Genomic DNA, 12,021 nt, shown 5'->3' on the forward strand with positions numbered 1-12,021 from the left:
CAGACTGATTTTCTCTTATGGAGGACTGATACAGCCTACACGACTCAATCCTTCCAATCTTGTCTAGCCCACTGTACAACTTTAAAGTATATGTACTTCTAGTGCCTCAGACAATTTTCTAGTGACCCTCTGAGACAGAAATAACAGGAATTGTAACTCCGGCTCACAGGGAAGTACACTGACCTCAAAAAGACTACAGGCTACAGAGTTGAATCATTTATTTGTTTATATTTGCTTGCAATTATTTTTGATCAGTTATTATCTATATCTGAGTTCCCTGCTTTTTAGAGAATGTGAAATTACCCATTCAAATTCATGAAGTATATGGGTTTTTTATTAAGATTAAGTTAAGGAAAACGTGTTCTTAGTGGAGTCAGGTAAATGTGTTTATCAGAAGGCTGAACATACAAAGTGGAGAAAGAAGTCCGTGAGTTCTAGCTAGTTCTCACAGTGCTAGTTATAGCAAAGGGTATATAGATTAAATCATCAAGGATTATTTGCTGCAGTAGCCAGTTCTGGATGAAGCCATGACACTCCCAAATAGAGGAATTCCAGTGGAAAACTGCACAGAAAAGAAGCTGCCTCTCAAATATGCTCAGAAGAAGGGGCAGACATTTGCAGAGCACAGTAGCATAGTAGTCACAGGGTGACACATAAATTCCAAAGGTAAATGTGTTGCCTCTAAGGTGAACCAGCTGAGAGAGTGGGGGGAACCAGAGTTTTTGAGGAGTGTGATGGGCTTGGGCAGAGGAAGCGTGGTGGTGTGAGATAGCATCCTTCTCTTCCATCAGATCACAAACAGATCTGCAAAGAGAGAAAAATGAGATATTGGAAATGGTTGATGAAGCCATTTTCTGTACTTTTTTCAGTTCAGGAATGACTGAAGGCAGGGAGGAGATGCTTCAGAAAAAGGGAGGAAATTTGAATTTGACTGAATTTGTTGCTGTTACTAAGAGTTAACACTTAACTGAAAAAATGTTAAGTTACATAGAACAATTTTAATACGATGTGACGGGAACACTGAGTGCCAAAAAGGAGAGAACACCTATCTTCTGACCTACATGGAGATAGAGGTCAGGAGGTCTGACTTGGTGAACCATGAAAACAAATGAGAAAGGAAAATATGAACTGGATTCTACTATCAAGATCAAGTATGCAAAGAAGAAAGACAATGTGCATTAAAAAAGGACAGCAAAGCTGTCGGGCGTGGTGGCACACACCTTTAATCCCAGCACTCAGGAGGCAAAGGGAGATGGATTTCTGAGTTCGAGGCCAGCCTGGTCTACAAAGTGAGTTCTAGGACAGCCAGGGCTACACAGAGAAACCATGTCTCAAAAAACAAAAAAGAAAAGAAAAGAAAAGAAAAGAAAAGAAAAGAAAAGAAAAGAAAAGAAAAGAAAAGAAAAGAAAAGAAAAGAAAAGAAAAGAAAGGAAAAAAAAAAAAGGACGGTGATGATTGACACAGTGGAATATGAAGAGCCCATAAGGGAGGACAGGAAGTTTGTTTAACCTGAACAATGGACTCACTCTGAGTTTCAGATATTATCAAAGAAGACATCTGGCATATTGAAGTAGTGAAGTGTATTTCTTCTTGAGGAAAGAAAAGTAAGAGAGGGAGAGGAAAAAGAGAGAGGAGAGAGAGAGACAGAGACAGAGAGACAGAGAAACAGAAAGACAACAGAGACAGAGAGGACAGGTAACCAAAGGAGAAACAAAAGAGAAGAGGGTGTTTTAGTAAATATTTAATGGGAACCAGAGATTTCTACTCTGTCTTTATCATTTAGTTCCCAGATAACAGACACACAATTTTGATATTTATGATGAGCCTTTACTTATCACTAGAGGCAAGCAGATATCTACCCTTTAAGCATTTATATCTACTTCCCTGACTTTAACCTGGGTTATAACTTGCTATGTCCCTTCTGGGATGCTCTTAAATTCAATTGGCCAGAACTCATGGCAATATTTTAAGATTCCAAATTCTTACTTCTCCATGTCTTTATTCACATTCTCTTCCTCTAACCATATCTATGCATAACTATATTTAATTGTAGAATACATTGTTGTCTTGGGTCATGATTTTGTCAGTATCACCTGCAACTCTCCCCTCCTCCCTGCTTCAACATTCAAAACAATCTTATGATTTTCAATTCAATTTAGGTCATCTAGCCTATCAGACTATCTCTATTCATGGAAGTGGTTATAGACAAAGGAGATTTCACTTGAAGGAAGTACCAGAAACAGAAAGGCTAATCATCACAAATAAATTTAAAATTTCATACATTTCCATGTTATGCGAAACAATTTCTTTTATTATGGGGAAACAATATTAACATTTTATTACAAGTCCCATCACTTGTGTGACTTTAGCCTCATGAATTAAGCTGGGAGTTTCAGTGAATGAACAGAGAAACATGCTCATTGTTGTGCTGGAAAACAAAGACAATTTTAATCAAACTGCTGGAGAACTATTTAGCTTAAAGAACGTGAAATAAGAAGAGATTTCCACTTTCAACTGCAATGCCATCTTGAGTTCTTTCAATGAAGATGAATGAATAACTCCATCATCTCAATGTGTCGTCTCTTTAACCAACATTCTGTCTGAGCTATGATTTGTGACGGTTTTACACAGGAAAAACTAATCGAGATATATCTTGGCTGTCAAGTCCTGGTATTCCTGTGGGCTTTCTGAGCAGACAGTTTTACCTCTTTCATTATCTTTGTGTTACAGATAATGGATAATAAACCAGCTTACAGTACCCAAAGGAGGCCTTCTTGGACCTAGAAAAGTCTTCAAACACACTGTATACACATTAAACTTTTCTTGCCCTCTGAAGACACCTTGAAATCAAATCAAAATTGCTTTACTTTCAAAATCAAGAATCAATTTCCCCCAGTCCCTGGTTGGAAAGGTAGTTTTATCTGTGGTCCCATCTGGTTCTTGAGGAATTTAATCCACCATTTTTCAGTGTTTGGTTGGGAGTACTGGGAGCTCCACGAGGGGCTCATTTTATAATCCAGATTTTCCCCCAGTGTCCCTCTTGCTTTCTCACCTCAGACTCCATGTATGAAGCCATTCATTCCTTCTCTCTGAGTCAAGAGACTCCTCTGTCTTAGCAGTTTTCCTGCACCCTGAAGTCTGGCTGCTGGGTAGGCTGTGGTATCTCCAGCCGCCCTCTTCTCTCCCACTCAGAGGCAAGGGTTGGCTTTACCATGACTTCAGGTAATTTATGTGTGTACAATTAATTAAATAAATGAGATTTTTAATGCTCACTTAATTTAAGACATTTTTCTTTGTCCCTGATGTTTTTGTTTGTTTGGTTTTTTTTTTCATTGTTTTTCTGAAAACTTCAGTCCATAGTGTTCTGATTTCTGATAATTTTCACCACAATTTCCTGACATGGCTTTGTTGCTTATATTAGTTGCACAACAGACATGAATGCTGACTAAATATGATAGGCTATCTTGAACTCTGATTCCAGACACATTTGGAATTTGTAGTGATTCCCATTTTTTTTTTTTAAATACCATTGTTGGAAAGAAAGGAGAGTTATATGAATGAGTGAGTCATCTGTGTGACTCTCACTGTGGGAATCCATTCCAGAATGAGCTCTAGGATATCATGATGATTTATCATCCCTGCCTAGAAACTTCTCCTCCTAGTGAACGTTTCACCCATGACCAAGTCCTAGGTGGTCAAATATGTCAGAAATGAATAATAATACGTAGGCAAATGAATGGGAGACATTTTGCTCTCTTTGAGGAGTTTTACACAGATGTATAGAAATAGTACTTTTTCTTATTAAGATCTTTCTGGAAGGTTTAACTGACTGCTGAGCCATTACAGAGTGATGACCTCATTAAGAGGGTGCTACAGTTGAAAAATATCACCAAAGGGTAGCATTTAAAATTCAATTTTTCACTTCAAACCAACTCATTTTGGATCCTTTACAATACCATTGCATTTTTGTCAACATTTCTAAAAGATTATTTCACGTTTTTTTGATATTAGCTTATTCAGTTTATATCCTGAAAACTGTGGCATGGTTCCTTTTTAATGACTTTAGAAAAATAAAACCACTTTGTTAGAATTAGCTCAAAAATTAAAATCATCACAGAGCTAGTTTAAGGACACCCACATTTGCCTACCCTCAAACTCCGTACCTATCACTAGCTAGCTATTTTTGCTTAATATCTATGACTTTCAAAAATAAAATTCCATTGAATAATTAATTTCATAATAACTATTATTGCTTGCTCTTGTATTAGGCTTCTGTTATGGCCATGACAAAGACCTGAAACATAAACTTAAGGAAGAAAATGAGTTTGTTGGCTCATGGAAAGGGAGCACCCACTCTATCCATCATAATGGGAATGTATGGTCTTGAGAACAAGGCAGCTGGTCCTCTGTATCCACAATCAGGGACCAGAGAGGAATGTGGCTACAGGACTACTTTCCTTGTTACTTAGTATTCAGCGCATAACACTGACTAAAGGATGAATAAATACTTGCATGTAGAAGTAGAATGGAAATTCTATTCTTAATTAGATCACTTTGGAAATGTATTTACAACTATGTTCTTGTGGGTACCTGTGTGTGTGTGTGTGTGTGTGTGTGTGTGTGTGTGTGTGTTTGATTAGGTTAGTTTACACATAATACAATTGACACTGACTCTTAAGCAGTAGAGCATCATAATTAATAATCATTGAAGTCATCACTCGTGATGCCTTTTCCCTATTATAGTCAATGTTTTTCTAATCTTCAACCAAAATTATAAATTTCAATGATGCACTTTTAGATTAAGAAAATCCAGAGTTTTACTTGTTTTTCATGAGATATTTTCTTTATTTACATTTCAAATGTTATCTCTCCTTTTCTGGTTTCCCCTCCAAAAACCCCTTTTCCTCTCCTCCCTCCTCCAACCTCACCAACCTACCCATATCTACTTCCTGGCTGTGGTATTCCCCTGTCTTAGTCAGGGTTTCTATTCCCGTACAAACATCATGACCAAGAAGCAAGTTGGGGAGGAAAGAGTTTATTCCGCTTACACTTCCACATTGCTGTTGATCACCAAAGGATGCAGGACTAGAACTCAAACAGGTCAGAAAGAAGGAGCTGATGCAGAGGCCATGGAGGGATATTCTTTACTGGTTTGCTTCCCCTGGCTTGCTCAGCCTGTTCTCTTATAGAACCGAAGACTACCAGCCCAGAGATGGTCCCACCCACAAGGGGCCTCTCCCCCTTGATCACTAGTTGAGAAAATGCCCCACAGCTGGATCTCATGGGGGCATTTCCCCAACTAAAGCTCCTTTCTCTGTGATAACTCCAGCTGTGTCAAGTTGACACAAAACTAGCAAGTACATCCCCTAAACTGGGGTATCAAGCCTTCACAGACCAAAGGCCTCTCCTCCCACTGATAACCTACAAGGCAATCCTTTGCTACATATGCAGCTAGAGCCATGAGTCCTACCATATGTACTCTTTGGTTGGTGGTTTAGTCCATGGGAGCTCTGGGGATACTGATTGGTCCATATTGTTGTTCCTCCTTTGGGGCTGAAAACCCCTTCAACTCCTTGGGTCCTTTCTTTAGCTCCTCTGTTGCGGACCCTGTGCTCAGTCCAATGGTTGCCTGAGAGTATCCACCTCTGTATTTGTCAGGCACTGGTAGAACCTCTCAGGAGACAGCTATAACAGGTTTCTTTCAGCAAGCACTTGTTGGCATCCACAATAGTGTCAGGGTTTGGTGACTGTATATGGGATGGTTCCCCAAGTGGGGCAGACTCTGGCTAGCCTTTGCTTCAGTATCTGCTCCATACTTTGTCTCTGTAACTCTTTCCATGGGTATTTTGTTCCCCCTTCTAAGAAGGACTGAAGTATCTACACGTTGGTTGTCCTTTTTCTTGAGCTTCATGTGGTCTGTGAATTGTATCTTGGGTATTCTAAGTTTCTGGGCTAATATCCACTTATAAGTGACTGCATACCAAGTGTGTTCGTTTGTGATTGTGTTACTTCACTCAGGATGATATCCTCCAGATCCATCCATTTGCCTAAGAATTTCATGAATTCATTGTTTTTAATAACTGAGTGTGTAAATGTACCACATTTTCTGTATCCATTCCTCTGTTGATGGACAGCTGGGTTCTTTCTAGCTCTGGCTATTATAAATAAGGCTGCTATGAACACAGTGGAGCATGTGTCTTTATTGCAAGTCAGAACATCTTCAGGGTATATGCCAGGAGTAGTAATCCTGGGTCCTCAGTTAGTACTATGTACAATTTTCTGAGAATCCTCCAAACTGATTTCCAGAGTGGTTTATCAGAATGTAATCTCACCAGCAATGGAGGAGTGCTCCTCTTTCTCCACATCCTCACCATCATCTGCTGTCACCTGAGTTTTTAATCTTAGTCATTCTGTCTGTTGTGAGGTGGAATCTCAGGGTTGTTTGAATTTGCATTTCCCTGATGACTAAGGACGCCGAACATTTCTTTAGGTACTTCTCATCCACTTGGTATTCCTCAGTTGAGAATTTTTTTTTTTTTTTAGCTCTGTACCCCATTTTTAATAGGGTTATTTGGTAATACTATTTTGATTAACTAGATAATGTCTACTTTTAAATGTTTTAAATGTTTTTCTTTTTTCATTTTTAATATTTATTTATTTATTTATACTCCATATTTTATTCCTCCCCTGCCCATCCACCCTTCGACTGTTCCACATCCTTTACCTCCTTCCCAACCCCCACCCCCACTCAACATAATGTCCCCATCCTCCATCCCACCTGACCTCTAAACTCCCTGGAGCCTCCATCTTCTCTGACTAAACCCAGACCTGGCATTCCTCTGCTGTATGCGTGTTGGGGGCCTCATGTCAGCTGGTTTTTGCTGCCTGTTTCATGGTCCAGTGTTTGAGTGACCTTGGGGGTCCAGATTATTTGAGGCTGCGGGTCCTCCTACAGGGTTGTCCATCCTTTTCCTCACCTTCTTTCAGTTTTCCCTAATTCAACAACAGGGTTCAGCTGCTTCTGTCCATTGGTTGGGTGCAAATATCTGCATCTGACTCTTTCAGTTGCTGTTTTGGGTCTTTCAGAGTGTGATCATGTAAGGTCCCCTTTTTGTGAGAGTTCCACAGCCACAGTAATAGTGTCAGGCCTTGGGACCTCTCCTTAAGCTGGATCCCACTTTGGGCCTGTTGCTGGACTTTCTTTTCCTAAGGCTCCTCTCCATTTCCATCCCTGTAATTCTTTCAGACAAAAATAATTATGGGTCAGAGTTGTGACTGTGGGATGACCCTCCCCTCCCTCACTTGATATCCTGTCTTCCTGCTGGAGGCACTCTTCACTAACCCCACATCCGATAGAGAGCTAATATCCAAAATATATAAAGAACTTAAGAAGCTAATCACAAAAAAAAACCAAACAACCCAATCAAAAGCTGGGGTACAGAACTAAACTGAGATTTCACAAATGAGGAATCACAAATGACTAAGAAGCACCTAAACAATTTTTCAAAGTCCTTAGTGATCAGAGAAATGAAAATCAAAAAGACCCTGAGAATTCAAGAGTGGCTAAGATCAAAACTTCAGGTGACACCACATGTTGGCAAGGTTGTGGAGTAAGTAAGAGACATACTCCTCCATTGCTGGTGGGATTGCAAGCTGGTACAACCACTCTGGAAATCAATCTGGAGTTTCCTCACAATATTAGAAATAGATCTACTGGAAGACCTAGCAGTACCACTCTAGGGAATATACTCAAAAGATGCCCCACCATGTCACAGAGGCACGTGTTCCACTATGTTTATTGTGGCCTTGTTTGTGATAGCCAGAAGCTGGAAACAACCCAGACGTCTCACGACAGAAGAATGGATACATAAAATGTGGTTCATTTACACAATGGAATATCACTCAGTTATTAAGAATGAGGATATCCTGAGTATTGCAGGTGAATGGTTTCAACTAGAAAATGTCATCCTGAGTGAGGTAACTCAGACCCAAAATGAATTTTTCTTTTGGAAGATAATATTTCTAAATGATTTTCAATTATGCAGATATCATTTGAATTGTAATTTTTAAAGTTTATATTTGGTAATTTTTTTTTTTTTTTTGGTTTTTCGAGACAGGGTTTCTCTGTATAGCCCTGGCTGTCCTGGAACTCACTCTGTAGACCAGGCTGGCCTCGAACTCAGAAATCCGCCTGCCTCTGCCTCCCGAGTGCTGGGATTAAAGGCGTGCGCCACCACGCCCGGCTTGGTAATTTTTTTATTTTCTTTAGTAGCCAACTTGCTTCAGCTTCTGCGAATATTCAAATTATGTAATTATATATTTTTAAAATATAACTAATATTTAGTTAAATTTTACTGCTTATTTACTAATGTGTCAGCTCCATATTAACTTTAAACCCTAATCATTTACTTAGTAGTAATCAAAATACTAACATGACATATATTTCATGATTATTTTTGAACATATAATATTTATTGTACAACTAATTCATATAAAGAATCACATTCTCAAGCTGATGATTTGCTTAGTTTTCTAAATTTTCAATATTTTCCTCTTTAAAATATAAATAAAATGAAAAGATTTTAAGAACTAGAGAATCTGGAACTATATTGTGAGACTGTGTCTTCTAGTAATGTCAGAAGCTACAGTCATACATTCTCCTAATATGTCTGTCTAAATACAAGCTGAAACAGGAAGACTTGAATAGACATGCCAAAGTAAATGGGCAGGGAAGCACATGATGCCCCATCCCTACACATGAACTCCATGAAACTAAGGAATGCTATAACTGGGAGAAATGTCTTCCCCAGAGAAGGGTACACCAACTGGTTACTAAATACTAAATGGACAGTAGTGGGAGCATATGCACAATAACATTATATGGGCTAAACAGGTGGCATTTTTGAATTTAAAAATACATCTAAGTATACGTAACAATTATTTTAAATTAAACCCAAAAAGCACAAATTTGGGAAATTTGAGACTGAGAAAGAAGAAGCAGGAAATGACGTAATCATCCATTGAATTATAATTTCAAGAATAAAAGAAAAATTTAAAGAATAAATGAAAATAAAAAATTAAATAGAAGTAAATTCATAAGCTGAAGGAGCATCCTTAATTCATTCACTCAAATTCAATTCCTCTGGGGGAGTTAGGAGTTAGGAGTATTAAGGACATGACAGACTTTACCCATGAAAAGTCACTGCCCAAGCAAAGGGGAGGAATCCCAAGGAGAATGCTGAGTGTATGTGTGTAAATGCCTAATATATTAAGAGTCAGAATAGGGCATCCAAGGAATCTACTCTTCAAAACACAGGGTATCTGAACCATGTAAGGATTACCACAGAAAAAAAGCTATAGCATCTTAGAGCGTGGGGGGCTTAACCCAGGATGCTACCTGGTGTGAAATTTCCCAGTCACTAAAGACTTATGACAAACGACCTCATCTGAGATTTTTCAACATATAGTAGCAAATTTCTCCGTGCTTAGTAAAGAGTCTGAAGTATAAGTGAATAATTATTACTGATTGTTAAATCTCCAATAGTTTCTTGCCTAACTTAGAATGAAAACTCCTGTCCCCAAACTTTATATCTAAAAGCCTCAGCTCTAAGATGGTGCTATTCAGAGCCTCTAAGAAAAGCATTATAGTGAACAAGTTCAGAGGGTAGCATCCTGATTTGGTAAGAATTGGGGCAAAGAACAGGACCTGTTGAAAGAGAAGCAGAGAATTATTACCAGGAGCCACCTTGTCTGACTTTAAGACATCTCATGTTCTAGCCTCTGAGACACCATGGTTTTTTGGTTTTGGATTTGGTTTTGGTTTTGGTTTTTGGTTTCTTGTTTGTCTGTATGTTTGTTTTTGTTTTTGTTTTTGTTTTTGTTTTTGTTTTTGTTTTTGGTGTTTGAGTACTTAACCTGTGGTATTTTGTTAGGTAATTCTAAGCAATCTTCCTTCTTCCTTTTTCTGATATTCTGTAATATAAAAACACCTCAGATCTTATCAGCCAAGGGATTCCATGGCTCTATTTTTCCCACATGCATTTTCCATTCTTACTGCATCACTACAATTTGGATTCTGTTATATAACTAATTCTGTATAGATGATTAATGTTGTGGTACCCTTGTACTACTCATATAAAAGCTGTGCATCCTCCTTATTAAAGAGTTCTACAGTGATGATGTCTTTAAATGTCAGATGAAATATATGTTTTTGCAATTCCTGGAATAGAAAATTTGTCAGGATTTCTCCTATTACTATAAAATTAGATACTAAAACCCCCATATTTAAGATACACACATTACTTATAAGAGCTCACCTAGTGATGGAGGCTGATTGCATTCAGAAATTCAATTAAAAATAAGTGAACATCACTGGTTCTAACTCCTACCCCAATATTTTTCTACTACGAGTTAATTAAATCACTAGGTCATCTTGGGGATTCTATAATTTTAGAAACAGTACTAAACTTTATCATGTTGCAGCCTGTGTCTGTGCTCAGCTCACTGCTTCAGAAACTCAGAGCTTTACATGGAATACCAATAAATCGGGAAATTCTAAAACAATGTGTTGGAGATAGGAACACATAATGGTTCTTCTTATGACCTGTCACTTGAAGGCATACCTGGAAAGAAAAAATATAGAATGTGAAAATTGTACACATGTCTTAGAAGCATATTTCAAATTTCTACTTAGGATAGTAGAAATGCCAATGGACCTAAAATTTCAGGAATAAATTAGCATTTCTAATTCTGCTAATAAGTTTAATACAGTTTTGTGTACCTCTATTTATCATTCACAGCATAGGCTAGAATAAATAGCCCAGATATTTTATTTATGATTTATGATATATTATATACTGAAATATATATATGTGTGTGTGTGTGTGTATGAGTGTGTACTTCTATATGCTACACAGAAATTATGAAAAAATCAAATATCTACTAAGAAATTTTTGTCCTTATGATCAACTCCAACACATTTTCATTTAGATAATTAAATAAAATTGTTCAGTATTAATTTTGTTCTCTATATATTGGTGATCACTCTATTAACATGCAAAGACATACACCCATTGTTTATCTTGAATGTATTTCTACAACATGTAAAAATATGTAAAATAAAACCTTCTACCTGAAAGTAAATGGTTACATTGAGTCAAAAATTCTCAAATTCTTCAGGATAATTTGGACAATAAGTCTGAGGTCCATTTTATTTATCTCTTCATCTTCAATGCATTACTTCACTCACAGTAATTATGTAATTTTCTAAAAGATACTGTGTTGTAATACTGGATCTTACTTGCTGACAGTGAAAGAGACAAGGTATGCCAGTAATGATGAGGAGGAACTCCAAGGAAATCATTGTGTGAAGGCTGTCTTGATGGAGGGAATAGTAAAACATGAATAGTATAAAAGTAAGGGGTGGAGAAACTGGAAGTAGTATAGTCTAAACAGAAGGGATAAGATGCATGAGCAGAGGTGAAAGGGTTATCTAAAATGAGTGGTTAATGAAAAAGATATATGGAAAACTGGTATCTTGAAATCAGAAGAGGTCATTTGAATAATAATGTCTCCTATTGTCTTATATGCTTAAATGTCTGGTCCCCAGTTAGAGGAACTGACTGGAAAGGATTAGAAGGTATGGCCTTGTTGGGGAAGGTGTGCTACTGGGGGTGGGTTTTGATGTTTCAAAAGCCCAGGCCTGGTGAAGTGTCACTTTCCTGTGGGTCAGGATGTGAACCCTAGCTACTTCTCCATCACAATTCCTGCCTGGCAGTTTCTAGACTTCACATTATGATGCCCATGAACTAACTCTCTGAAACTCTAACAAGCCCCCCATTAAATACTTTCTTTTATAAGAGTTGCTTTGGTCATTGTGTTTAACAGAAATAGAATAATAATTAAGTTACCAAGTAAAAATAAAATATTTTTTTTTTATTATTTTCTTTATTTACATTTCAAATGCTATCCCGAAAGATTCCCATACCCCTCCCCCCACCTCTGTTCCCCTACCCACCCAC

This window comes from Mus pahari, chromosome 17 (assembly GCF_900095145.1).
Source record: "Mus pahari chromosome 17, PAHARI_EIJ_v1.1, whole genome shotgun sequence".
Lineage (NCBI taxonomy): Eukaryota > Metazoa > Chordata > Mammalia > Rodentia > Muridae > Mus > Mus pahari.